Source organism: Lichenostomus cassidix, chromosome 8 (genome assembly GCF_008360975.1).
Source record: "Lichenostomus cassidix isolate B80296 chromosome 8, HeHo_3.0, whole genome shotgun sequence".
Taxonomy (NCBI): Eukaryota; Metazoa; Chordata; class Aves; order Passeriformes; family Meliphagidae; genus Lichenostomus; species Lichenostomus cassidix.
Window position 1 is genome coordinate 25,345,845 of NC_139489.1, and position 23,688 is coordinate 25,369,532.

General features: G+C 51.0%; 1 long non-coding RNA gene across 2 annotated transcripts; it reads right to left on the bottom strand.

The window, feature by feature from the left end:
• Positions 1-5,392: 5,392 nt before the first annotated feature.
• Positions 5,393-23,605, bottom strand: LOC146434154 (uncharacterized). Of its 2 annotated transcripts, XR_014853849.1 has the most exons (4): positions 23,423-23,605; positions 8,285-8,576; positions 6,672-7,980; positions 5,393-6,492 (listed from the first exon to the last, which is right to left on the bottom strand). It is a non-coding gene; the product is annotated as an uncharacterized LOC146434154 (long non-coding RNA). The 2 variants fall into 2 exon arrangements; XR_014853848.1 differs by having other exon boundaries at positions 5,393-7,980.
• Between the last annotated feature and the right edge of the window lie 83 nt (positions 23,606-23,688).

Below are 23,688 nucleotides of genomic sequence, written 5' to 3' on the forward strand. Positions count from 1 at the left end.
GCCCAAGGGACCTGCAAAAATCCCTTGGGTGCAGGGAGAAGGCACAGAGCAAGGCATACCCTAAAATCCAGCATGTTCACGGTTTTCATGCCTGCAGCTTCCCGGGTAATTGTGGAGGGCAGCAGGCAACCACTATCACTCACCCCCAGTGTCCTAGGAGCACTGGAATCTCACCAGTCTTGCTCCAGCCTCAGCTCCTTAAACACAGCTGCTGCAAGCGCCGGCAGAGATGAGGAAAAACAGCAAAGCAAAGAGAAGGGGGAAAAACAAACCCCTTGAAGCCAGCAGAAAAGCCTGAAAAGATCTGGCTGGACCCAGGGAGGACGAAGCCCTGCTTTTCTTGTGCTGCCCCCTCCTTTCTCCTCCGTCCCACCTCTAAAATACCGCTGATCTGCCCGTGATTAAGAACAAGGCTCTCTTGAGCAGCGATGAAATCCCATCCTATGTTTTTGAGGGTATTCTGCTTTGCTGGGAAAGGACGGGAGCTGCCTCCAAGCTCCAACCCACGCCTCCCCTTCGGCCCCGAGCTGAAAAACAACAACGGGCTCGGGAAGAAGAAGGGGAGAAGGGAAACATGCCGTTCTTGCAGCTCCAGCAGCTCCTGCCCCTCGCATCTCCGCGGCGGAGGCCCTGACTTGTTGGCAGCGCTCGGATTGGCCGGGGGGGTGGGAAAGGGAGCCCAGTTTGGTGTTACTGGGCAGACTTGGAGATTTTGGGGGGATGGAGGGAGGGGGCCACGGGCACACGCGCCTGCGTCGGGAGGGGAGCGCGCACAGGGCTTGTTTTGTGATGCTGGATTCCTGTTCGCCTCCGCCGGCGCGCTGGGACACGGCGTCAGCTGCTCTCTGTCTCATGCTGCTATTTGGGCGACAGCGATAGGGGGGACAGCGACGGCGAGGGGGAGGCTCTGGGTTGGTGCTGGGCTACGCGGTGCCCGCCTGAATGTCCCCATTGTGCTGCCAGGGAGGGAGCAGGAAGCGCTGGCATCGCCTTGGCACCTCCCCGGCACCCTGCCAGCATGGGGACCCCGCGAAAGGGGCAGGGGGTGTTGTTTTTTTTTTGGGGGGGGGAAGGGAGAGGAAATAGGAGAGGGAAAAGAAGTTAAAAAAAAAAAAAAAAAAGAACAAGGTCTGGAAGTAGAAAATGTTACCGTGCAGAAAGGGGTTTGAAAGGAAGGGGGAAAACACAGCCAACCTCTTTGTTTGCTACACTTGGGCAGTAAAAATGGCATTTTCCTAGGGGGACAGTAAAAAAACAACCCTGCCGCTTGCCCCCAAATGCTAATTTCATCGCAGGTGGCTGGCCCAGCACAGCGCTAAATTGGTCCCAGCAGGATGTTTTACCCACTTCTGAAGCCTCTCTGCCCAGCCCCTGGAGCCCTGCTGTGTTTTACCACTGGGGATCTCCCCATTTTCCAACCCCTGCCACCCAAATTGCCCCCTCTCCCTCCCTGCCCACAGGATGGGACTGGGCAGGGACACTCTGGCCATCTACACCCATCCTGGCCGCGTGCAGATGTAGCCTGGGTTCACCTGGAAAAGGTCTCATCCACCACCAGCATGGGTTGAGAAATTCCAAAGCTGCTCAGCGCTCCCACGCAGCTTCACAGCACAAAATTAAACCTGAAACAGGAGCCAGAAACTTCAATGGCAGAAGAAAATTATTTTTATTTTTCCCTTTTCCTTTAAACATGTGAAAGCCAATTGATTTTTTAGACCAGAGCCCAAGAGAAAATGAAACCCCTTTCCGAGAAGGCTGTGCCAGATGTACTCTCCATCCTCCTGCATGAAGGTCTGGGGCACCTCTGGAAAAAGTCTGAAGGAAAGGTGGAGGAATCCAAGGTGGAGGGGATGGAGGGGAGGAAACCCCCCCAAATTACCTGAACAAGCTTAAAAAAAATAAAAGGGATTTTGGAGAGAATCTTCAGGGCCCTGGAACTTTGTCAAGGGGGAACGTGGGTTGGTAGAACCCTTGTGCTGGACTTCAGGTGACAAATTATGGGGTTAACAACCATTAGGTTTTTTATATTTCTTCATTTTGCTTGCTCATTAGAGTACAAACTATAAAGTTCATTACCCCCTCCTGAGCAGAGGGAATATTAATAGGCTACCATGAGAGCAAGCAGGACTTGCTCCATGCAGACAACCAGGAAAGCCATTCTGGCGTCAGTTTCTTGGTGTTTCCTGTGTGATGTTTGCATTAATTATTGCACTTTGTCATGGGGAGGAGTTCATTAAAGGAGCACCTGTGGTTACAGTTTTGGGGGGACACCACACAGCAACAACGTGTGGTTTATCCAGAACTCAGCACGTCACTGGTGAGCACATGGAGGGTAACTTCCACCCAGGGGACACCAACCAGGGCCCACCTGGGGGGGTGTCACCCTCCAAGGACTTTGCTTACCTGTGCTACCACCACAAACACTCTGCAGGTCCTCCTTGTCCACACAGCACCTTCCTGGTGGCCATCAGAGAGAAGATGGGGTAGGCAGCAGCAGCTTGGAAGTTGCAGCCCTGGGGACCTCTGAAAGCCAAGCAAAGCCCAAGATAAAAGGATTTGGAGAGCCATGCTCATTAGAGAAGGAAGTGAGGTGTTTTTCTCTTGTGGATGTGAGCTTCTATTCATGGTTCCTCATTAGGGCTCAAACAACCTGTGGACCTATCCCAACTTTGGGTTGGCAATATCTGCGCTCCTGGCAGCTTGGGATTGTCCACTAGGCAGGTCACTCAAGGGAAAAAAATCAAAATCCCATGCAATTATAATCCAGGCCCTTCCTTGTGCTCAGTCCCAGCTCAGTGGACGCTCTCCCAGGGTGACCCAAGTCACTGACCTGGCCCTTCCGCCCTCTTCCCATTCACTCCACGGGCTGGCCAAAGCCAGTACTGAGGGATTTTAATTAAAACTTCTTTCCAACCACAATGGTGGGCATTTTGTCTGTTAATTGCAGAACAGACAGACTCTCAGTGAACCAGTGCCTGTCCAGTTGGCCAGTGTAGCCCTTCCAAGTCAAGAGTTGGGAACATTAGTGGCGAGCACAAGAAGAGTCTTTCATGGGAAAGACACGTACAAAACAAGGTGAATGGCCATCATCATCATCATTAGGAGGCCAAAACGAGAAGAACATTTTCTTCTCCTGCATAGGGGTGGAAACTGGGCTTGGAGCACATCTCTGCCATGTTGAAAAAAAAACAAAATGGAAGGAGGACACAACTGACCCTCACTACAAATTCATCCATGGCACAACCAGCACAGCTGATTTTCTTTGCACTTGCTCCACTCCTAACATTTCCAAGGGAAGGATGATCAGATTTGTATCTGCTGCTGCAGGGGAGGTCTTGGAGCTCGTGCCCTGAGGGTTTGAAGATCACCTGAGTCCTCTAGGGGTGCATGTACCTTTTCCCTAACATCACTGAGTCAATGGCCCATGGGCACTGCGAGATCAAAGACAGTCAGAAGCCTTTCTCTGTTACCTGCATAAGATGCAAAGCCCTTTGTTGTTGCTCCTCAAGCTCAATGATATATTTTATAGCCCTGAGCTCCATATCATTCTTGTCGCTCCTGTATTTTATGTCACCCAATTCTCTTTTTATAACACCCAATACTTCCAGTGCTGTTGATACCCCCTCAGTTCTGCCTCGTTCACACAGCTCGACCTTGCTCTTCTCCTTTTCCGGATCATTCCTAGAAATATGAAATAAGCCAGGTCCTGAAGCTGACATTTGCATAGGTTCAGAGGAAACCTTCCCTTCTGCCTGACAGTTTCCCTGGAAACACCAGCCATGGCCACCTGACATGCAGCCAGCCCCGACCTACCTTCGTCCTACTCTCCAACCACACAGAGGTCATTTCATACTTCAAAATCCATTGTAGATCTTGCAGCCTTCCCTGAAGGAGAAGAGTTTGGCTCCTTGAGTGCCAAACCATTCACAGCAGGGACAGGCATCCTCTGCAGCAGAGGATGGGATTTGGTGGGAATGTTGGAGATGTCAGAGCCAGGTTGGATAAGGCATTGAGGAATGTGGTCTAGTGGGAGGTATCTCTGCCCATGGCAGGATGGTTGGACTAGATGATCTCTAAGGTCCCTTCCAACCAAGCCATTCTGTGATTGTATGAAAGGAAACCTTCTAGCTATGGAATTTCTCTCCAAAACCAACCCAAGGCTTGGGCTGTTTGCTGCTGCAGCACCCAGCTCTTAGAGCACGGAGAAATCCCGTACCACCCATGCCAGGAAAGAGCATAATATCCCTCCCAGTAACAGCCCACCTGGGCTGGACACAACCCAGCTGCCAAACCCACCTCCCTCACCACTCATTAGACTGATTATAATTACCTGCCAACATAATTGCACCCTTTTCCTAGGGGAAAGAAAGATGCTGAGCCTGGCTGGGAAGCTACTGGTAATTAGAGGGATATTTTTATAACCTATACTGAGTGCCTGAAATCAAGAGAGCAGAGTTAGGCATGCGAAAAGCCATGGTGTGTATCTGAAGCACCCTGCTTGTGCTCCTCACAACTAAACAGCAGCAACAACAGCAGCAGAAGCAGCAGCAGAATTCACTTGGCAGACAGGAAAACCCCAGCTCTGCCTCTGTGGTCTGGGTGACAGGATTTAAAGGATGTTGTGTTGCTTTGCTTGCTCAGAGTTTAAGCCTGGCTTTGCTGGGGAGCACAGGAAAATGAAATGCTCTTTAGCAACAGCACAAGAAAATTCGCCTTGAAGATAAAAAGGCCCCTCCTCCCCATTTCCAAGCACAGCTTCAGGAAACCATAATTTGGTCTTTCAGCCCTAAAATCATCACCAGCTTTCCCCTGGAAAACAATCCCAGTGTATTTGTAATTGAAGGATGTTGACCAGAGGATGAAAACAAGCTGGTAAGGAAAGTGTTCACTTTCAAATGCTACAGCTTTGCTGTTTGGAAACTTTCTCTTTTCCATGTTCTCCTTCCCAGCCAATTCACATTTTTGTTTCAATCTTTACAGGCCCAGCCAGGCACTTGTGTGCGGAGCTGTTGTTAGTGTGTCATGGATAGCAACACATACCTAAGGGAAGGAGTCAACATTTGCTGGAAACGGGCCTGGCTGAACTCCTTTTCCCCCTCCCTCATCCAAATGGCCCCCAGCTTTGGAAAAGTTTTCCTCCAACTCTGAACTCGCTTGGCCCCAACTGCTATAAATAGTCGGAACAAAACCTCCCGGGCCAAATGCCCCGAGTGTTTAGAAAGCTTTGATCCTGCACTGCTTTTTGGGAGCTGGAGCCTTTTCCACTCATGCAGCTGGAGCCCATATTCCTGCTCAAAGCAGGGACAGGGAGAGCTGTCCATGGGGCTGGGAAGGGGTGGGAGACCTCAAGGTGACCCAGCATCAGTGCAAGAGCAGGGGACAGGGGACTGAATGGGAGCTCTGGTACTGGCCTCGAGTCCATGAACCTTCCAGCATGGAAAAGGGGCTTCCAAGAAAGCTGGAGAGGGACTTTAGACAAGGACAAGGGGTAATGGTATTAAACTGACAGAGGGCAGTTTTAGACTGGATATTAGGAATAAATTCTTTATTCAGAGAGTGGTGAAGCACTGGCATAGGTTGCCCAAAGAAGCTGTGGATGCTCCATCCCTGGGAGTATTCAAGACCAGGGTGGATGGGGCTTGGAACAACCTGGTCTAGCAGAAGGTGTCCCTGCCCAGGGCAGGGGGTTGGACTAGAAGATCTTTAAGGTCCCTTCTAACCCAAACCATTTGATGATTCCATGAATCCCTCAGCCAGAGCTGGTAAGGAAAACCCCCCCCTCCTCCTTGCTCCCACCACAGTGCTTGTGTTCTGTTCTCACTGTCCTGTGGGTTGAGGGTGCTTTGCTTCCCCAGTCCTCCCTCTGGGTGTGCCTGGCCCTTGTGCCTTGGCACTGCTTGCCTTGGCCAGAGACAGAAGTGGAAAGACACAAACATCAGGGGGAAAAAAACCCAACAAAACAAAACAGAAAAAGGGCTGCTCTTGCAGTATTTCCAACCCATCAGCCCCGGAGTGGGAATCCTACAAGAAAACTGGCTCTCACAAAACTCCAGGCCAAGAGGTTTGGATCCCAGGCAGTCCCACGGTTTGCATCCTCCCTGCCACCAAGATTCTGAGGGTTTTGGAGGAGCAGAGCTAAGGCACTTGCAGGGGTGCTCAGCAGCCAAAGTAGGCACACTGCTCCTCAGGGCAGCACCTGCCTTTCCTACCTCTGCATTTCCATGGGTTTATGTGTGTGTGCCTCAGAGCCCCCAGATCCCAGCCAGGAAAGCAACTTTCATCCCAGATGGATTTTCCCCTGCCACAGCTCTTCCTTTTGGGATCAGAAGCTGGCAACCCCAGTGCACACAGCGGCACGAGGCTTGTGGCAGGGCAGGTTGGGATAACTCACCAGCAGTGCCTGGAAGAGAGGGGGCCTCACTGCCCACCACAGGTGGCAGGACAGGCCACCAGGACAGGGGTGCAGCACCAAACCATCTTCTCTTCATGTTCCTTCTGCAGCAACAGCATTTGTGAGGAGTTTTGCCTCATCCTCATTCTTGGCCAATGTTTTTCCCCAACTAAGTGACTACGGGGTGGTTACAGGACACTTTGTTCCCAAGCAAACCCCATTGAAACTGTCAGAAAGGTTTCAAACCCTGCCAGCAAGTGTGTGCTCCCTGACTTCTCACCTTGTCCCGCAGCAGGACAGCAGTGGTGAAATCGTGGTTCCCTGAAAATTCAGGGGAGCTGGCATGGATTTAGACTGTGTCTCTGAGGAGCCATCTTAGCTAATCTTGTGTTGGGAAAGGGCTGAGGTCAGCCCCATTGCCCTCTGTCACTGGCAGGGATCAGTATGGGGGCAAGAGAGCCTGGAAATGATTCCTCAAGGGAAATGATAAATAAAGCAGCCCAGCTTTAAGGGAGCACTGGAAACCCCCAGACAGAGTCCACTGCAGAGAGGAACAGAGTTTGGCCCCCTCCTCACCCTGCTGCTCCATGGTGGGTCAGACAGGGCTCAGTCGTGCTGTCTGGGCAGCTGGGCAGGTGACACCAGCCCAAAAAGTGGCCACACGGTGTCCAGCCTGTGTCAGTTCTGGCTCTCCAGACATCCTGGGCTCTCCAAATTCATGGGACTCGTTACCTGAATCCTGCCAGGGAGTTTTGCCCCCATTTCCCTGCTCATCAATGCCACAGGGCAGCCCTTACCAGCCCTGCAGCACCCATACTCCCCGTGGGTGGGCTCCCCTCACCTCCTGCTTCCCAGCCCGTGGCACCCCGGATGGGGTGGCTGCTCCCCAGGGCAACAGGCTGTCCCGCGGGGGTTTTGGCAGCACGCTGCCTCCGAGGCGAGAGCTGGCTCGGGGCTTTGTTTTATGTCCTGTTTATCCTGCCGAGAGAAACAGAGGAGTTCAGTGTGCAGGAATCTCGCGTCCTCGCCCTGCTCCCCCGCCGCATGAAAGCTGCTGAGCAAACAGGAGAGAATCAAAGGCGGCTGCGCCCCGCTGGGTTTCCGCACCGCCGGCCCCGCTGCCAGCTCTTACATAAGCTCGGCCCGGGGCTGCGCTCGGGGCTTTCTCCTTGTAAACCAAGCAGCCACCCCAGCAGAGACCCTGCCGTTGTGCTAAGCCCTCTGTTCATCAGGGAACACCTCCTTGCCGTGCTTATGGGGCTTTCTGGGGGTTTCTGCCCCCTTGATGCGCCGCTGGTTGTTGGCACAGCCGAGCCGGGCTGTCCCCACAGCATCCTGCGCTCCCCAGACTCAACACAGCACCATCACTTCATTTCTTTCCATCTCATCTAGACAATTCTGGTGTCCCCAATATAAGAACGACATGGAACTGTCATGAGAAGGCCCACAAAGGTGGTAAGAGCACCTCCCCTGTGGAGACAGGCTGAGAAAGATGGGGCTGTTCAGCCTGGAGAAGACAAGGTTGCATGGAGACCTCACAGCACCTTCCAGTGTCTGAAGAGAGCCAGAGAGGGATTCATCATCAGGAACTGTAGTGACAGGAAAAAGGGGAAATGGGTGTGAATCGAAAGACAGCAGGGTTAGATTGGATATTAGGAAGAAAATTTTCCCTATGAGGGTGGTGAAGCTGTGGCAGCCCCATCCCTGGAAGTGTTCAAGGCTAGGTTGGACAGGGCTCTGGCAGCCTGGTGTGGTGAAAGGTGTCCCTGCCCATGGCAGGGGGCTGGAACTAAATTATCTTTACTGTCCCTTCCAGTCGAAACCATTCTGGGATTCTCTGATTCGTCTTATCTCATCTCACCCTCTCCAAGACTCAGCACTGGGACATGGCACCTTCTCCTGGTGGAAAAAGAAGGTGCTTTGTCCCAAATCTCCTCTCTCTCCTTCACTCCCAGAGCATCACAGGTTTGTCACAGGTGGCCTGGGTGAGTGACCTTTCCACAAAGCACAGCCTGAAGCACCAGGGCAAACTGTCCTTGCTTTCTGTCAGGGCATCTTGATCCTGTCATCTTTGGCCATCAGGCAGTCCCCAAGTGTCTCCAAAGCTGTGCCCTGCATGGGTTATGAGGATTCATTTCCCCAGCTCTCCTGGGCATGACCTCTCAGCAGAACAGCAATGAAAACCCTGCGGACATAAAAACACAAAGAATATTAAATCCTCTACATCTGTGCCCTTCACCACCAGGCAGGGCCTCACCTTCCCCTCCAGCACAAGGTCATCCTCTGATTTGGCAGGGTGACAGCTGCCAAAGGAGGACAAGGAAGAATGATGTCACCCTACCTTCCCTTTTCACCCCTACCTCCTGCCCCCCCACTTTGTGTGCCTTTCACCACGAGAAAAGGAAGAAAGAAGAGTTTCGTGCTTTCAGAGGTCCCTGGGAGTCAGTGCATGAGCAGAGGCAGCTCTCAGAGAACCCTTGCCCCCACACTAGTCCCCCAGCCCTGTGGGGTGCCCCAGCAAGAGCTCCTCAAACCCTCCAGCACTGCCTAGACCTGCCATCCATCAATCTCCAGCAATACTCTATCATCCTCTATCATACAAAAGTATTCCTGCTTCCTACATTTTTAAACTCTGATTAATAATATCTAATTAAAAGCAATTTCAAAAGTCTCAAAATACCATTTTCACAATCATTTAAATTGTACAGCGCACAGTCCTGCTTACCTGCATGCTCCCTGGGCCCTCAGTAGGGAAATCCTCATTTTTCAGCATGCATAGCAGAGGAATTAAATCAAATTAACTCATACTTGGAGCAGCGGCAGGATCGGGCAAATCCTGGCTTGGCTCTCTCTCTTTAGACTACATCTTGCAAACAGAAGGGCTGGAAACAATTTTGCTTTAATTGCTTTTTAAAATGCAGCCAGCAGATGGTTTGGTAACCCGAATTCATGACTCTTTCCACAGCTCCAGGTTGCTGGCTTGGGAACCAAAACCAAGATGAAGCCAGGTAGTGAGGGACCCATCCTGCATGCTTTACCAAAGTGCTGGCCAGGATGCCCAAGGCAGGATTGTCTGGGCTGGCCCAGAGGGACAACTGGCAATTGGCAGGGCCACTGTGGCACAGAAGCGCTCTGGGTAAGCCTGGAGAACCCAGAAGTGCATAGCACGGGCCTCAGCTTCCCTGGAGAGCACGGCACAGTCTCTCCATGGCATGGAGGATGTGGCCTGGCCACACACCCCTTTGTCCCTGGGGCCTGGCCCCATGGACCCATGCCCCAAGAGCATCCGAGCTGCTCCTGAAAGGCTCATGAATTAGGCAAGCAGAGCCCTTTGCTTGCTGGCTCTCGCCCTGAACTGCTGTGTGTCTTCCCACTTGTCCCTTCCCTTCTCCATGCCAGTGTCCATGATGTTTCCATGCCAAAAAAAACTGGGATCGCTCTCTGCCAGGCCCACACACCAGCTGCAGTCCTGTACACCACAGCAGGGTTTTACCATGCCAGGCTGACCCTCCTGACCCTGGTGGTTTAACCTTCACCTGTAGTTCCCACCTCTCCATGAACATCCAGGTGTTCAGCGTCCTACAGTGCCCAGCCCAGATCTCTGCCCCAAACCAGCCCCATCACAGAGCACAAGAACTAAGTCCATCCAGAAAACCTCACAAACATCTCGTGAAACCGGGTTGTTTTTCTCTTACCAAGTAATTTGAAATTCTTGGAAGGCAATCAGGAAAGTACAAAGTATTCCAGCTCAGGACAGCCTGGGACTCATTCCTTAGAGGCACAATGGTTGTTTACTCAATCTCTCATACATTAATATCTAAAATTCATGAGTTCAATTGTATGCAAGAAGTACTGGCTTTACAGTGGTGTCTATTTAACAATAGTGGTTCCAGCCTGAATGTTGATTTCCTTGTTATCCTCCTTCTAATCTGGCTATCAGAGGCTCGAGATCTTGCAAAATTATGGGAAATATTTCAAGCCCATTTATTTCTGGTTTTGAAATGCATCCCTCTGAAACCCAAGGCCAAAGAGAGACTATTTCAAATCAACATCGAAGAGCGCAGGCAGGGAGAGGAGCTGTTTGTGCCAGCACTGTCCTCTGGCTCAGGAACAAATGAGGAAAAAGCCGGCCATGGATATATCTGTCCTGGAAATCTGTAGAAGATTCCTAAATGTTGAGAGGGAAGGTCCCCAAGGCAGTCACCTAAGGGGACCAGCAATCAGGTGTGCTGGGTGACAGCTCTGAACACAAGCCCAGGTGGGCAAGAAGGCCAATGACACCTGGTCTGTCCCAGCCATGGTGTGGCCAGCAGGACCAGGGCAGTGACCATCCTCCTGTGCTGGGCACTGGTGAGGCCACACCTCAAATCCTGTGTCCAGTTCTGGGTCCCTCACTGCAAGAAGGACATTGAGGGGCTGGAGCACCAGGAGTAGCTGGGGGAGCCTGGAGAAAAAGAGGCTCAGGTAGGACCTTATCACTCTGTATAACTCCCTGGCAGGAGGGTGTAGCCAGGTGAGGATTGGTGTCTTTTTCCAGGTACCAACAATAGAACCAGAGGAAATGGCCTCAAGTCACACCAGGTTGAGATTGGACATTATGAAAAATTTCTTCATTAAAAGGGTTGTCAGGGATTAAAGCAGGCTGCTCAGGGAAGTGAATCACTGGTTCGTATTCAAAGGAGGCTAGACAAGGAACGTGGGGACATGGCTGATGACCTTAAAGGTCTTTTCCAACTTAAATGATTCTCTGATTCCATCTGCAGGATGGACGTGGCCCAGAGCTCATTGTAGCTTGCCTCCTCTTCCATCTCTGCTGACTGAACCTGCCACAGGTCCTTCTCATGGCAGGTCTGTGTAACCTCAAACTCCTCAGCTGGTCCCCCTTACAGACCTCTCTCCCTTTTGGGTCTGACACTTTCCCACATTGATATGACACTGTGGCTGTGGGCTCCAGGAGATTCACCAGGATGTTCATGGATAGGCTGGCAGCATTTCCCAGCTCCTTTACAATCCTACATAAACAGACTGCTGTTTCAGGTTTTATTGTGCCAGGGAACATGGTTTTAGCTCAGCTTTCTCATCTTTCCTGAGCAACAGTGACTTGTTTAGGCAGCCTGAACAGGATGAGAGCCACCCCTCTGCTTGCAGAGTCAGAGAGGATCAGTCACCTCCAACCTGAGGATTTCTCACACTTGAGCAGAGCTCAGACACCTCCACACAAGCTCTCGCTCCAAGACAGTGAGGAAAGACAAGTCAAGAGAGCACTTTCATGGGTAATTAGGGCTGTGTGTGATTCCCCAGCTGGTTTTTCTGGGGACAGAGCCCTGCAGCAGCAGAATGCAGTCTAATCTCAATGAACTACAGGAGGAGAAGGAAGATTCCTTGAACAGGAGGTTCACATATCTTTATCTTTGCTGCTGTCAAAGGGCAATAGCTGAGACTGCAGTGTCTTGGAAAGCCTCCACGAAAGCTATCTTGAGGACATCAGCAAGTCTGAAAACCACCTTCACTCTCTTGATAAAGGTTTCAGTCAACAATTGCACTCCAAGGCAGGTTCCCAGGCAGCAATCACTTCCTACTGGCTGGAAATACGTCAGCTTACGTTTGAACAAAGCCTTGGGCTGGCTCAGCCCACAGGTAGCACGTGGAGATGCACAAGCCTGCTCTCCTGTGGGAGTTCAGCCCCGCAGGAACCTGCCAGACCAGGTGAGGTCATGGAGTGGTGACCCAAGTGCTGCCAACTTGCCATCCAAGAGCTCTCAGACAAGCCCTGATTTCAGCCAGTGAAGAAACACTCCAGAACTCAATCACTCACTCTCCCTTCGTGGGAGGCACTCTCCCTGCCTTTCATGCAGCAGGACATTCCATCCAAGAAAATCCACGAGTCTTTGATCTTCCCTGCTGACTCTGCAGCCAGAGGCCTCCACTGAGGAGAAGTCACTACTGCATCAAAACCTGCAGTGCTGCAGCAATGCAAGAGGTAGCACCTGGCTCCCTGTTCACTCCAGCAAGCAGCTACTTCCACAGGCATCACGGGAATATCCACTTTGGCACATTTATCTCTGTGTCTGCACACAAATAGTCTCATTGGAAGAGCCCAAAGCCTGTCTCCAAACAGCCCACACTGCACCAAGGAGGGCACCATCTCCACCAAACCTGGCTGAGACCAGGCTGATGCCACTCAGGCTGCTAAATACCCTGTTAAGCACCCATATATAAATTATAAATATAAATATCCACCACAGGCCACGGTGGGAAAGGCTCCTTCTGCAGGGGCTTGGAGTACCATGGTGCAGGCTGGGCAGGGTGGCAGCTCCTCCCTGACTGCCCTTGGTGACCACAGCAGAGCACAAAGCCGAACTGCTTTTATGGCTTCACCCAGATCCCCGGCTCTCGCCCATCCTGCCCGCCAGCAACTCCATCCCAGAAGGCAGCTCCCTGTTTGTCTTGGATCAACTCCTGCCAGAGCAGAGCTTTCCACAGCACAGCTCTTCTGTGCTGCCCGAGGGTGGATTTCCTGCCGTTTGATCTAAATTTTCCTGTCGTTTCACCGAATGCCTCCTGATTTCCTTCATCAGGCCTGACCTTTCCATCAGGGAGGTGGCCCTGCAGCCTGAGCTCTTGGGCAGGGAGCTGGGGGAGAGGTTGTTGGTCAGTGAGCACATACTGCTGGTCCATGCCTAGAGCTAGAGCGGTGGAAAAGACCTTGCCTCCCTTCCCAGGTGGATTAAGCATGGACATGCAGTGCCCTCTGCTGATCTGGCCACCGAGGGAGATGCAGGAAGAGCAGCATCCAGGCAGCTTTGCAAAGCTCCGAAGGGGCAGCCAAGCCTCCAGCCTTCCCGAGAGCTCTCTACTGGCAAGGCAGGGCAGCACATTCCTCTGCTGCTGAACTGGTGTTTGTCACAGCTCTCAGAGCAGTTTGAGAAGCCAGGCTGGTACAAGAGGCCCAGATGGTGCCATTGCCATCTTCACACCTGCAGGTTATAGCTACACCTAAAGAAACCAAGACATCTTGGACAGGTTGCCCAGAGAAGCTGCAGCTGCCTCATCCTGGGAAGTGTTCAAGGCCAGGTTGGATGGGGTTTGGAGCAACCTGGGATAGTGAGTGACACCCCTGCCCACGGCAGGGGGATGGGAATGAGATGAAGTTTCAGGCCCTTCCAGCCCGAACCATTCTGTGATTCTCTGATCTGCACTACCCTCTGCAGTCCCACTCACTAGGCTGAGCACTGCTCCCCTTTCCCAAGCCATGGGAAGAGGGACAGCCTGGCGAGATGGGCACAGCATTAAGGGACGAGGAGCCAATGTGGGAGACAACATTTCCCTTTTCCCTTGACCAGAGGCTCCCTTTCTCAAGAGAAATGGGCAGCTTTATCTTGAAATAGTGGAAAGAAGCAGCCTCACAGGGAGGACAGGCTGGTGATCCAAACTGTCCTGGGGAGCAAAAGATCCTTCCTGGGAACTGCATGAATCATGTGTGAAAGTCACCACCCCTACCAGGACCTCATAAATTACTGCTCCTGATACAGAAGCCTTCCTGGGAACACAAAGACAGACATTAAGTAAACAAAGCACCAGAAAGGTCCCTTGCAATGCTTGTGCTTGCAGGACTGGAGGCTGCAGCTGCCCCTGCAGCCCAGCATTGTTACCTGCAAGTCCATTATCAGTGGATTTAGCACTGCAAGGAGTGTTTGGTGTGCAAGTGCCTCTGACAAACTCTTCTGAGCTAGCCAGGGGAACTGTAGAATGAGGGCAATTTCCTGCTCCAAAACTAGGCAAAGAACATCCCAAATAGTCTGGCTGGAGTTGGCAGAGCTCTTGGAACTCCACCATTGCACCAAAGCAAACCATGGGGCTGGCAGGACACCCTCAGCTCAGAGCAGTTTACAAGGGAAGAAACCACTTTGTTTTTCTTTTCCTCACACCTTGCCTTATTCACTAGAAGGTGAAAAGCTCCAAGTGAGGTTTAAAGGGCACAATATGGGCAGCAAAGTCCACTCCTGGTTAATAAGATTCACTTTAGGAGATAAGGCTTATTTGCACCTGAAGAGTGATAGGGGTTTATAACACTGGCAGCAGTCTGACCCCCAGCAGGTGTACGTGGCACAAGCAATGTCCAGCCTGATAGGCATCTTCTGGTCCTGGGCTGGAATCAGCTCCTTCCCCTGACTGCAAAGACTGCACATTCCTTATCTCTGAATGTCCCGAGAAGATGCAGTGCATTCAGTTTTGTTTGCTTCTCCCTCTGCATTGATTTTTCCAGGACTTCTAGGTGATCAGGGCACATAACAAGTGAAAAAGGGTCCTGCTCAGTTTGTGCTTGATTCCAAGGCAGGGTTTCCCTCCTCCTTGTTTGTAGCCATGACATTTCCAGCACTGCCAGTCCGTTTTTCCAGGTGCCCACACCCCCTCTGTGCCATTGGTCCCTGATTGTTACATCCCACACTCGCCATCCTGCAGGACAGAGGAGCCCTCTGCACCTCCTTGCTGTGCCCTGGTCTCCTGGGAGCTCCTCCAGCTGACACAAGTGACTCAGCTAAGGGCTGATGTGTCAAGTCAAGCCTCTGCTGGAAACCAAAGCATCATTCCAGTGGGGAGGAGCACATGAAACCACACACAGCATCCACACAGAGGCCAGCCCCAAAACCTCAGTGCCTCTCTCAGGACCTCTGGTTCAGTCTGACCTCTCTCTCCTGAGCACTGTATACCACATTTCATGGATGTGTCAGCCCAGGACACTCCTCCTCCCAAAATGCAGCTGCCATTGCAGTGAAGCCTGAAGTCTAATGAATGACAGCAATGCCATGCTTTAGGTAAATGCAAAAAGAAAACAGAGACACACAAATCCATCCTAGAGGAAGAAATTAAGCTCAGAACACACACACCTGATGCCTCCTGGCATAAAGCCTTAATTTTCTTTAGGAGAATCCTAAGCCCAGCAAGTTCCAAGGTACTGACACCCTTCAGCAGAGCCAGGGATCCAGTTGGGAGTGGGTGAGGGGGCACCAGGAGGACACCACTGCCATGACCCACAAAGCTTTTTGCCAGTCACGTCTGGTCCATGTGTGCTGAGAGTGCAGTGCCAGCATCTCTGTGGCTGTGCCCGATGGGAAGGTACCTGGCCAGGGCAACAGGTTCTCCTCTCTGCACAGCATTTTCCTGTTATCTTACACCTGCTGTAAAGTGCTGACTGAAGGAATGCTGAATCAGGAGTGCTCAGATGGAGGAAATTAATTTGTTTTTTAGCGCCAGCATGGCCCTGTGCTGACTGCACAGCATTGCTGCTTGGGAAGCAGAGGATGTGTCACTCAGTGCCTTGCACCCCAAGGAACAGCCTGGTTCCAAACCATGATGAAATGTGCTGGATCCAGGCAATGAAGAGGCCTGGATCCAGCACATTTGAGGATCCAGCACAATGAAGGGGACTCACAGTGCTCCTTTTGGCAGCTCGAAACTATTTCTTGGCACCTTCTGGCCTCTCCTTCCCAGGCCTGTGATAAGGTGCTTTGGCAGCTGATGGTACTTGCATTGGCAGCACCCAGAGCTGCCACCTGCACCCAGGGCTGATGCCAGCCCTGTGTTCTGTACCACCATGTTGTCACCAGCATGTTCTCAGCTCAGAGAAGTCAACAAAACCCACAATCATGCCTCAGGAACATGCCCCAAGCTCCCATTTCCCTGAGCTCAGCAGCCCTGCCTGATAAAAGACGGAATGGAGCTGCTTGGAGAAAAGGAGCAGAAAACATTTCCAACGCTGGCTCTGCTCCCATCAGATAGAGAGTGCACAGCACAAAGTTCCCGAGGTGACTCTGGGCTGGTCCCAGGACACCACCAAGGCAGGCAGCGACAGGGAACAGCCCAGCTTGCCATCCCACTGGGGCTCTGTGGGGCACAGGGAGGACATGTGGCCGTCCAAACCCCCCAGGTGCTGCACCTGGAAAACACCTGCTGGCAGCAGAGTGAGTCCGGGGGAGGAGGCACAACACCCTGCCCAGGGTCACATGCCAGCCATGCCAAGGCTCAGCCGAGGGAGCAGCTTCCCCCCACTGCTGAAACAGCAGCTGACCAGCTCTGTGCTGTGCCCAGTACCACTCACAGGTGCTGCTCCCTGCCTCAGACACCCCAGCGGTCAAAATCACCCCACCAAGAGCCAGTCTGGGCTCTTTTACATCTGAGCTACTCCAGCCATGACCAGCCCTAGAGCAGCCTCTGCCAGGCAGGTGGGGAGGGCAGCAGGCAGAAAGGAGTGTCCCTACCTATCCCCTTGCTCACCTGTCCTGCCTGGGTGGCCATGGGGAGCAGAAACCCATATTAGTCCGGGGCCAAGGGGCACCTCCACCATTTCCTGAGACCCCATGGCTTCTGCTAAAGGAGCTGGACCCACTGAGAGGGTCGCTTTGTCCCCTGTCCCCAAGCTATCAGCACAGCAAGCATCTCCCTGCATCCCTGCGGTTCCGGCAGGGCGACATTGCCATCTGCTGCCTGCTGCTCGGCAGGACACGCCAGCCTGCCTCTGTCACCGAGGCATGGCTCTCTTCCAGCCACCGCTGCGGGGAGGGAGCAAGAGCCTGCCCGGGACTGTCCCTGCCGGGACCCTCCTGTGCCAACAGCTCAGGGGCAGCATCCATGCCACCATCTGCACACGGAGCCTCCAGCTCCAGCCCGGCACAAGGTGCACAAGGCAGCCGTACTTCATCCCACCCCGCAGCTCCGGATCTGTCCTACTCCAGGCAACACGGCTGGAATGCTTGTTTGAGGAACATGCCACCACCCAGCAGCACAGGGACAGTGGGGCCGTGTCCCAAACCAGGGCCGTGTGTCACCTGCCAGCAGCCACGGAATGACGGAATGGTGTGGGATGGAAGGGACCTTTTCAATGTCCTCTAGTCCAACCATCCTACAATGAGCAGGGACATCTCGAGCTGGATCAGATTGCTCAGAGCCCTCAACCTGAGCCTGGATGTTTCCAAGGATGGAGCATCCTCCCCCTCTCTGGACAACTTGTGTCAGTGTTTCAGCCACTTCCACAGTTTCCCACCCTCATGCTCTGAGCTGCAGTGACACAACCCTGCCCTTGGCTCTGCTGGTGACTCACCCACCACATGGGAACACACACACCTCCAGCTCTGCAGCCTTGGGCTCTTCATCTGGAAGCACAAAGCTGGTATTTTTCTAACTCATAGCCATGCCAGGAGATGTTCACTGATTTTAAACTTGAAAGCACCTACATATTGTTTCTACAGCTTGAGATAGGAGATGCCACCAAAGGGAGAAGAGTAGTAATTATCTGCAGTTCAGGAGTTCAGCCTTCAGAGGAGAAATTGGGCTCCCAGCTATACTTGCCAAGTGCTTTTAGGCTGATCTTTTGAAAGAGGCTGTGCATTCTAGAATTGAGATTGCCCACCTGAGACAGGAGGTTTCCACATCACTCCTGTGTTTATAGGTCACAGACACAGACTAAGGCTGATGGTCTCTGAGAGGGACAGCGCCATGGAAGTGACACAGAGAGAGCTCTTATGTCAAAGGATGCAATCCTCACTATAAATTTCCACTTTATATCTGAACAGCAGCTGGATCCACTGAAGTGGGACCTACTAAAATACAGTGCCTGAGGACCAGCCTAGCCCAGCAGGCTGGTGGCTCTGCTTTGAAATCCACTGGAGGATTTCCACTTTGAAACCCACTGGTAGGAGCTGAGACAATCAAGTGCTGAGCAATATACTCAAAAAGTTATCCAAGATATGGGACCCAGCCACTGGAATGAGGGGGAGACAAATTGAAAGCAAGAAAGGACTTTAAATAGTGCATCAGTGTCAGAACTAAAATAATCATAAAGAAAAAATAAAACTAATTTTAAGGTGTTTCTCCATCTCTAAACAAGAGAAAATGCTTTTCTCCATGGGGATGGATATGTCTCCTGCTATCAGAAGGGAGCACAACCTAAGGGGTCCATGTCACCTCCACCTTAGGGCTGCCCTGAGTTATCACAAGAGATCCAGACACCACTGATGGCTGGACAGGTCACTTGGCCACACACCCTGGTGCTGGTAAGCCCATGGCCATGAGGGACACGGGTGAAATCATGCTTGTCTGAAAGCAAAATCACCTCTTCCCCCCCTGTCAGGGCTGGCACTGAGATTTGCTGTGCCATTCCTAAATACTGGTAGTATTTTTTTCCTATATTTTCCTGCCAGGTGGCCTCAGACATGCAGCCTGCCCAGGGGCTTCCCCAGATCCCAGTCTGCCCAGCTGCTGGTATGTGGACATAAAACAGCCCCAGTGCAGCTGTGGCACAGATCACCAGGAGCTGGCCTCAGACATCCTTCAAAAAAACTCAGGAAAGCTGCTCCAGCTGCCTTCTCCACAGGGCTGGGGGGTTTCTTGAGACAGCCCCAGGGAAGTCCAGCCAGGATTTCTCCTGCTCTGAGCCTGTAATTTGGTCTCCCATCTGCCTTTGTGCCTCTGACAGCTCCTGCAATGGGCCTGGGAGTAGCTTGGACAGGGTATGATTTGGATTTCCTCCCACTGTTGCTTCTCTGTGGGCAGGCAACGCAGTGTTTATCCCATAACCTAACTCTGGTAACCAGGGAAAATACTAGGCGGATCTCAGAGCAGCCCAGGGACTGCAAGGGAAAAGGAACAACTTCACAAGATAAAATAGAATGTATAATTAAAAAAAAAAAAAAACTTTCCTGCATGCTATAGGTTTTGTGATATCTTTTTCTTCAAAAATCATCATTTTCTCACCCATGCCATATGACTTTATGCATTCTGAGTATACAGCATCCCATAAGGCTTTTCTTTGGCTGCATGTTCAGCCCAAAGTTCTGCTGCAGGGAGTGCCAGCCCCAGAAAAAAATGTTACTCACAGACAATCAGGGAGGGCACTTTGCTATATTTTCCCCTATTTCAAGAGCCTGAAGGGGAGAATGATAATCATCGAAACTACCTTTTTCTTCTTCATAATTTCTTGCTCTTCAGGAAAGAGCTGGGCATGGGGAGGGACCTCCCCACAGATACCCCAAAAACAGTCAGCATGGATAGAGGGAGAGCAGCAATGGCAGGATCCCATGGGACTGTGCCAGCCTGGATCTACTTTGGGTGATTCATATTGGAGATGGAGCTCCAGCCCTCCTCCCTGCTCTCTTTATAGCTCGTGAACAGACCTCAGCTGGTGATGATCCTCCTGCTGTAAAAAGATGGACCTGTCTTTGACCCCTACAGATCCCTTCCCATGGCCTTCTCTTCTCCTCTCCTCTGGTTTTTAAACCATCCCCATTTTATGCTCAGTGACAGCTTCCTCATAGCTTCAAGTCATAGAATCACAGAACCACAGAATTGTTAAGGTTGGAAAAGCCCTTTAAGACCATGCAGTCCCATCACTAAACCATGTCCCAAAGTGCCACAGCTAATGGCACTAACCCCTCCAGGGATGGTGACTCTGTCACTTCCCTGGACAGCCTATTCCTGTGCTTGACAAGCCTTTGGGTGACAAAATTTTTCCTAATGTCCAATCTAAACCTCCCCTGTGCTATTATTCCGCACCCTGCAGTGATGCTGCCAAGACCCAGCAAACACGTTTTGGTGTGGTGTGGTTGGCTCCAGTGCAACAGGAGGTTATAAAACAATTGGGAAGAGGATTCCAAGCTACTGTGAACAGGGATCCTTCATTTTTATGACATCCAGGCAATAAATAATGGTTTCAGCCCCTTAGAGAGCAGCAGTGCCCTGCTGGAGCAGCCTCACAGGTGCTCATGTCTGCTGTCACTCAGTGGTGACCTCGTGGCCCAGTTGGCTCCAGCTTCAGAGGGAAATGGATTTGCACAGCTCTGGTTTCCTGTGGGCGTCACAGCATTGATTCCTACAAGTTATTACATCTAAAGCTGCTTCCAAGACATGAACTCTCATTTACTGCAGGCAAGTTGTCCAAGAGAGGGAAATCCAGAGGAAATGAGCACCTGGGGAGCAGGGAGCGGGATGATGACAGCTTTGTCAGGCACCCACCTGGTGAGGTGAGTGTTACTGTGCTCAGGGCCATCTTTAGGATGGTCCATCTGCAGCCCAGGGGTAATTCCCCCTCCCCGTGTGCTCTCCCAGCTCCTGGCAGCAGGATCATATTCCTGTCTTTGCATGTGCAAAGCCCTGGTCAGCGATGTTGGACTGAAGGCTGCCCTTCCTTCCTCCCTCCCCACCTCTCCCCTCCCCTTTTTATCCAAAGGCATCCAGCCCATATGCACCAAAACGATTCCGTAATGATAAGCAAAGTACAGTAAGGGACAATAGGGAGTGTTGTTTCAACACTGGCATACACTATGAAGAAGAGGAAAGATAGTTTCCAGAATAATAATTTTATTTAACAACAGTGAGAAATATAAACTGAGTTTTGTTTTAAATCAATAGTGAAGACAGCTCAATATAATGTTATTATTAATCACAAAATAGAAAAAGTATGGCAATGACGTAAAGTGATGATTATAAGTAAAATACTATTATTAAAAAGTTACATCAAGTTTCAGAAAATGTTTTTTAAGTTTCTTGTGCTGCTCTAAGCCTTATTTGCTTTGTGGATAGGCTTATGATCAAGGCTATGAAAATAGTAAAGGTCATTATTTTCAGACCAGGCAAAACCTGGTGATTTACATTGGAAGCACTAACAACTCCAGAAAACTGCTGTAGGAGTTGGGTATTCTGCTCTGTATTCTGCATACCCCAGTATGACAACACATCTTTCAGCAGATGAACTGCAGTACACCAGGATTCAGTGGATATGTTTGGATTGTGCTTAGCCCTGACAATCTCCAAGGCAGAGGTTACCTGACTAATTTGCTCTCTTGTTTTCCTTTGAAGAAAATTAGCTGGCTCTGTTCACATCAAAGCACGAGGGCAGCTCTGTGGAAAGCTCACTAGCAGCTCTTTCCAAAAGACAGCACACACCAGCCTGCACTCCTTAGGTTCTGCTTAGTGTAGTTCTTCAACACTATTGCAAATAAACTCACATTCTTTTCTGTTATACCCTAGAACTTGCAGCACATACCTTAAGATTCATCAAACGAAATTTCCAATCTAGAAGCAGACATGAGCTGCCCCAGTGCTGTGCATCCTGTCAGCCCCAGCCTAGGCTGAGGGAAGGTGGATGATGCTTTTGCGATTCATCTCCTTCTGCAGGAATTTTAACTTTTCACAATCACACGCCTTTGTGAGGTTTCTCCCCAGTTCTACGGATTTGAGAAATCACCATGTTCCCAAAGAGTGGCTAGTGGGTGCGTTTGGGAGGGATCTGAGAGCTTTCCAGAAAATCCAGATCTGCCTGGCGGATCCAGGTGAATCCTCAAAATTGCCCGGAAAGAATATACTGATAGTTCCAAAGTGATTTTAGTGAGCTTTTCTGTGCAAGTTTAATTCTCTCATGTATTACAGTCCTAGGTGTTTCAAACTTCAGCATTTTCCCTCTCACTGGCCTTTTTTTTTTCCCAGTCCAGCTCTAGAAGATCCCAATATTTCATTTTGGAGAAATCTCTCCTATTCCATGGCAATGACAAAATTTTAACCTACATAAATGTCGCTGTTGAGCCGCTAGCAGAGAGATAGAAACCCAGGTTCTCAGGCAAGAAAAGAAGTGAGTTTATTATTTTGATTTCCATATATATAGACTTCTCACAGGTCACCCAGATTGGTCAGTCAAAAACCTCCCCCTAGGCCTAATTGGCCAGGCCTGAACTGCCCAAGTCTTGAGACCCTGTTTGCAAAAACATCCAAACTTTATCTTTGTTTATAAAGCACAGCAAAATGTTCTCACAAGAAAGACCTGTGCTGGTCACACATAAACACATCAAATGTTATCCTTTGGATCTCTAACCAGGATGGACTTGATTTCTCCACACTGAGGTTAAAGCTTGCAGAGTAGTTTGTAGAACCAGAGAATCATGGAATCATGCAATGCTTTGGGTTGGGAGGGATCTTGAAGCCTGTCATGGGCTGCAGGGGGACCTCCTGCTCCCCCCATGGCCTTCACCATGGCTAGCAGAGGATTTTCAGCTCTGGCATCTGGAGCACCTCCTCCCCCACCTTCATCACTGATCTTGGTGTCTCTGTGTTGTTTTCCCTTCACATATTTTTACCTCCACCTCCTCCTCCTCCTCTAACTACAAAGAAGTGCGTGCCTACCTTGTTTTGAATTTTTCTTAAATATGTTTTCACAGAGGCATAACTAGCACCTCTAATTGGCCCAAACTTGGCCAGCAGCATGTCCATCACTCTCAGAGCCATCAGGGATTGGCTCTGCTGGACTTGATGAAAAACTTCCAGAACTTTCACTAAGGACACACAGGAGCCATCTTTGTGCCACTCCCCACCCCTCAGACACTTCCCCAGGCCTACCACAACAGCTTTTGAGGGGTTTAAATTACTCTTAGATGTTAAAAATACCTTGCTGATGGTTTTGGGCCAATCAAAACCACCACAAAGCCTATCCAGTGCCACCCCCTGCCATGGGCAGGGACAACTTCCACAGTCCCAGCTTGCTCCAAGCCCCATCCAGCCTGGCCTTGGACACTTCCAGGGATGCAGGGGCAGCCACAGCTTCTCTGGGCAACCTGTGCCAGGGCCTCACCTCCATCAGAGGGAACAATTCCATCCCAACATCCCATCTAACCCTACCCTCCTCCACTGCAATGTTCACCATTATGTCCTCATGTCATTTCCCAGTTTAAATTGGAGCTATGTGAACATTCCAGCCATTTTGGATATTGTATTCCAGCAGCTCATCTCTGGGTTTTTTCTCTTTGCCTACTGAACCATGTGAGTTCTGCTGTGTTTTACTCTGCATTAGAAAGGGGGAAATGACGGAATTCTTAACTATGGTGGAAGGACAACTGTTTACCAAAGAGCCCAGGATTTTCACATCACAGTTCTTTATCCTAAACTTAGTGTTGCACATGTTCCATGTGCCAGAGCCTCTGTATATTTCAGTGGGCCCTCTATTGTGATTTTAGAAGGGAATTCTCTGGTGAGTGTGCAGTTCTTACTCACTGTGAGAAGCTGTGAGACAACTCCATCACACACTCTTTATACAGTGCTGTCCCAGCTGGTACCAGCTGCTTCCAGCCAGTTTGCAGCTGGTCCTGAGCCCTGCACCCTGCTGGGCTAGGGCTGCTGGGGAGTGACCCTTGGGGACAGCAGTTCGTTCCAGGCTCCTTTGTGACATGTGGCTGCGTGTGCCCAGAGCCCATTGTGACACCTGGGGACACGGCCTGAGCGGGAGGCTATAAAAGGGCACCAAATGGCTGGGAGTGCTC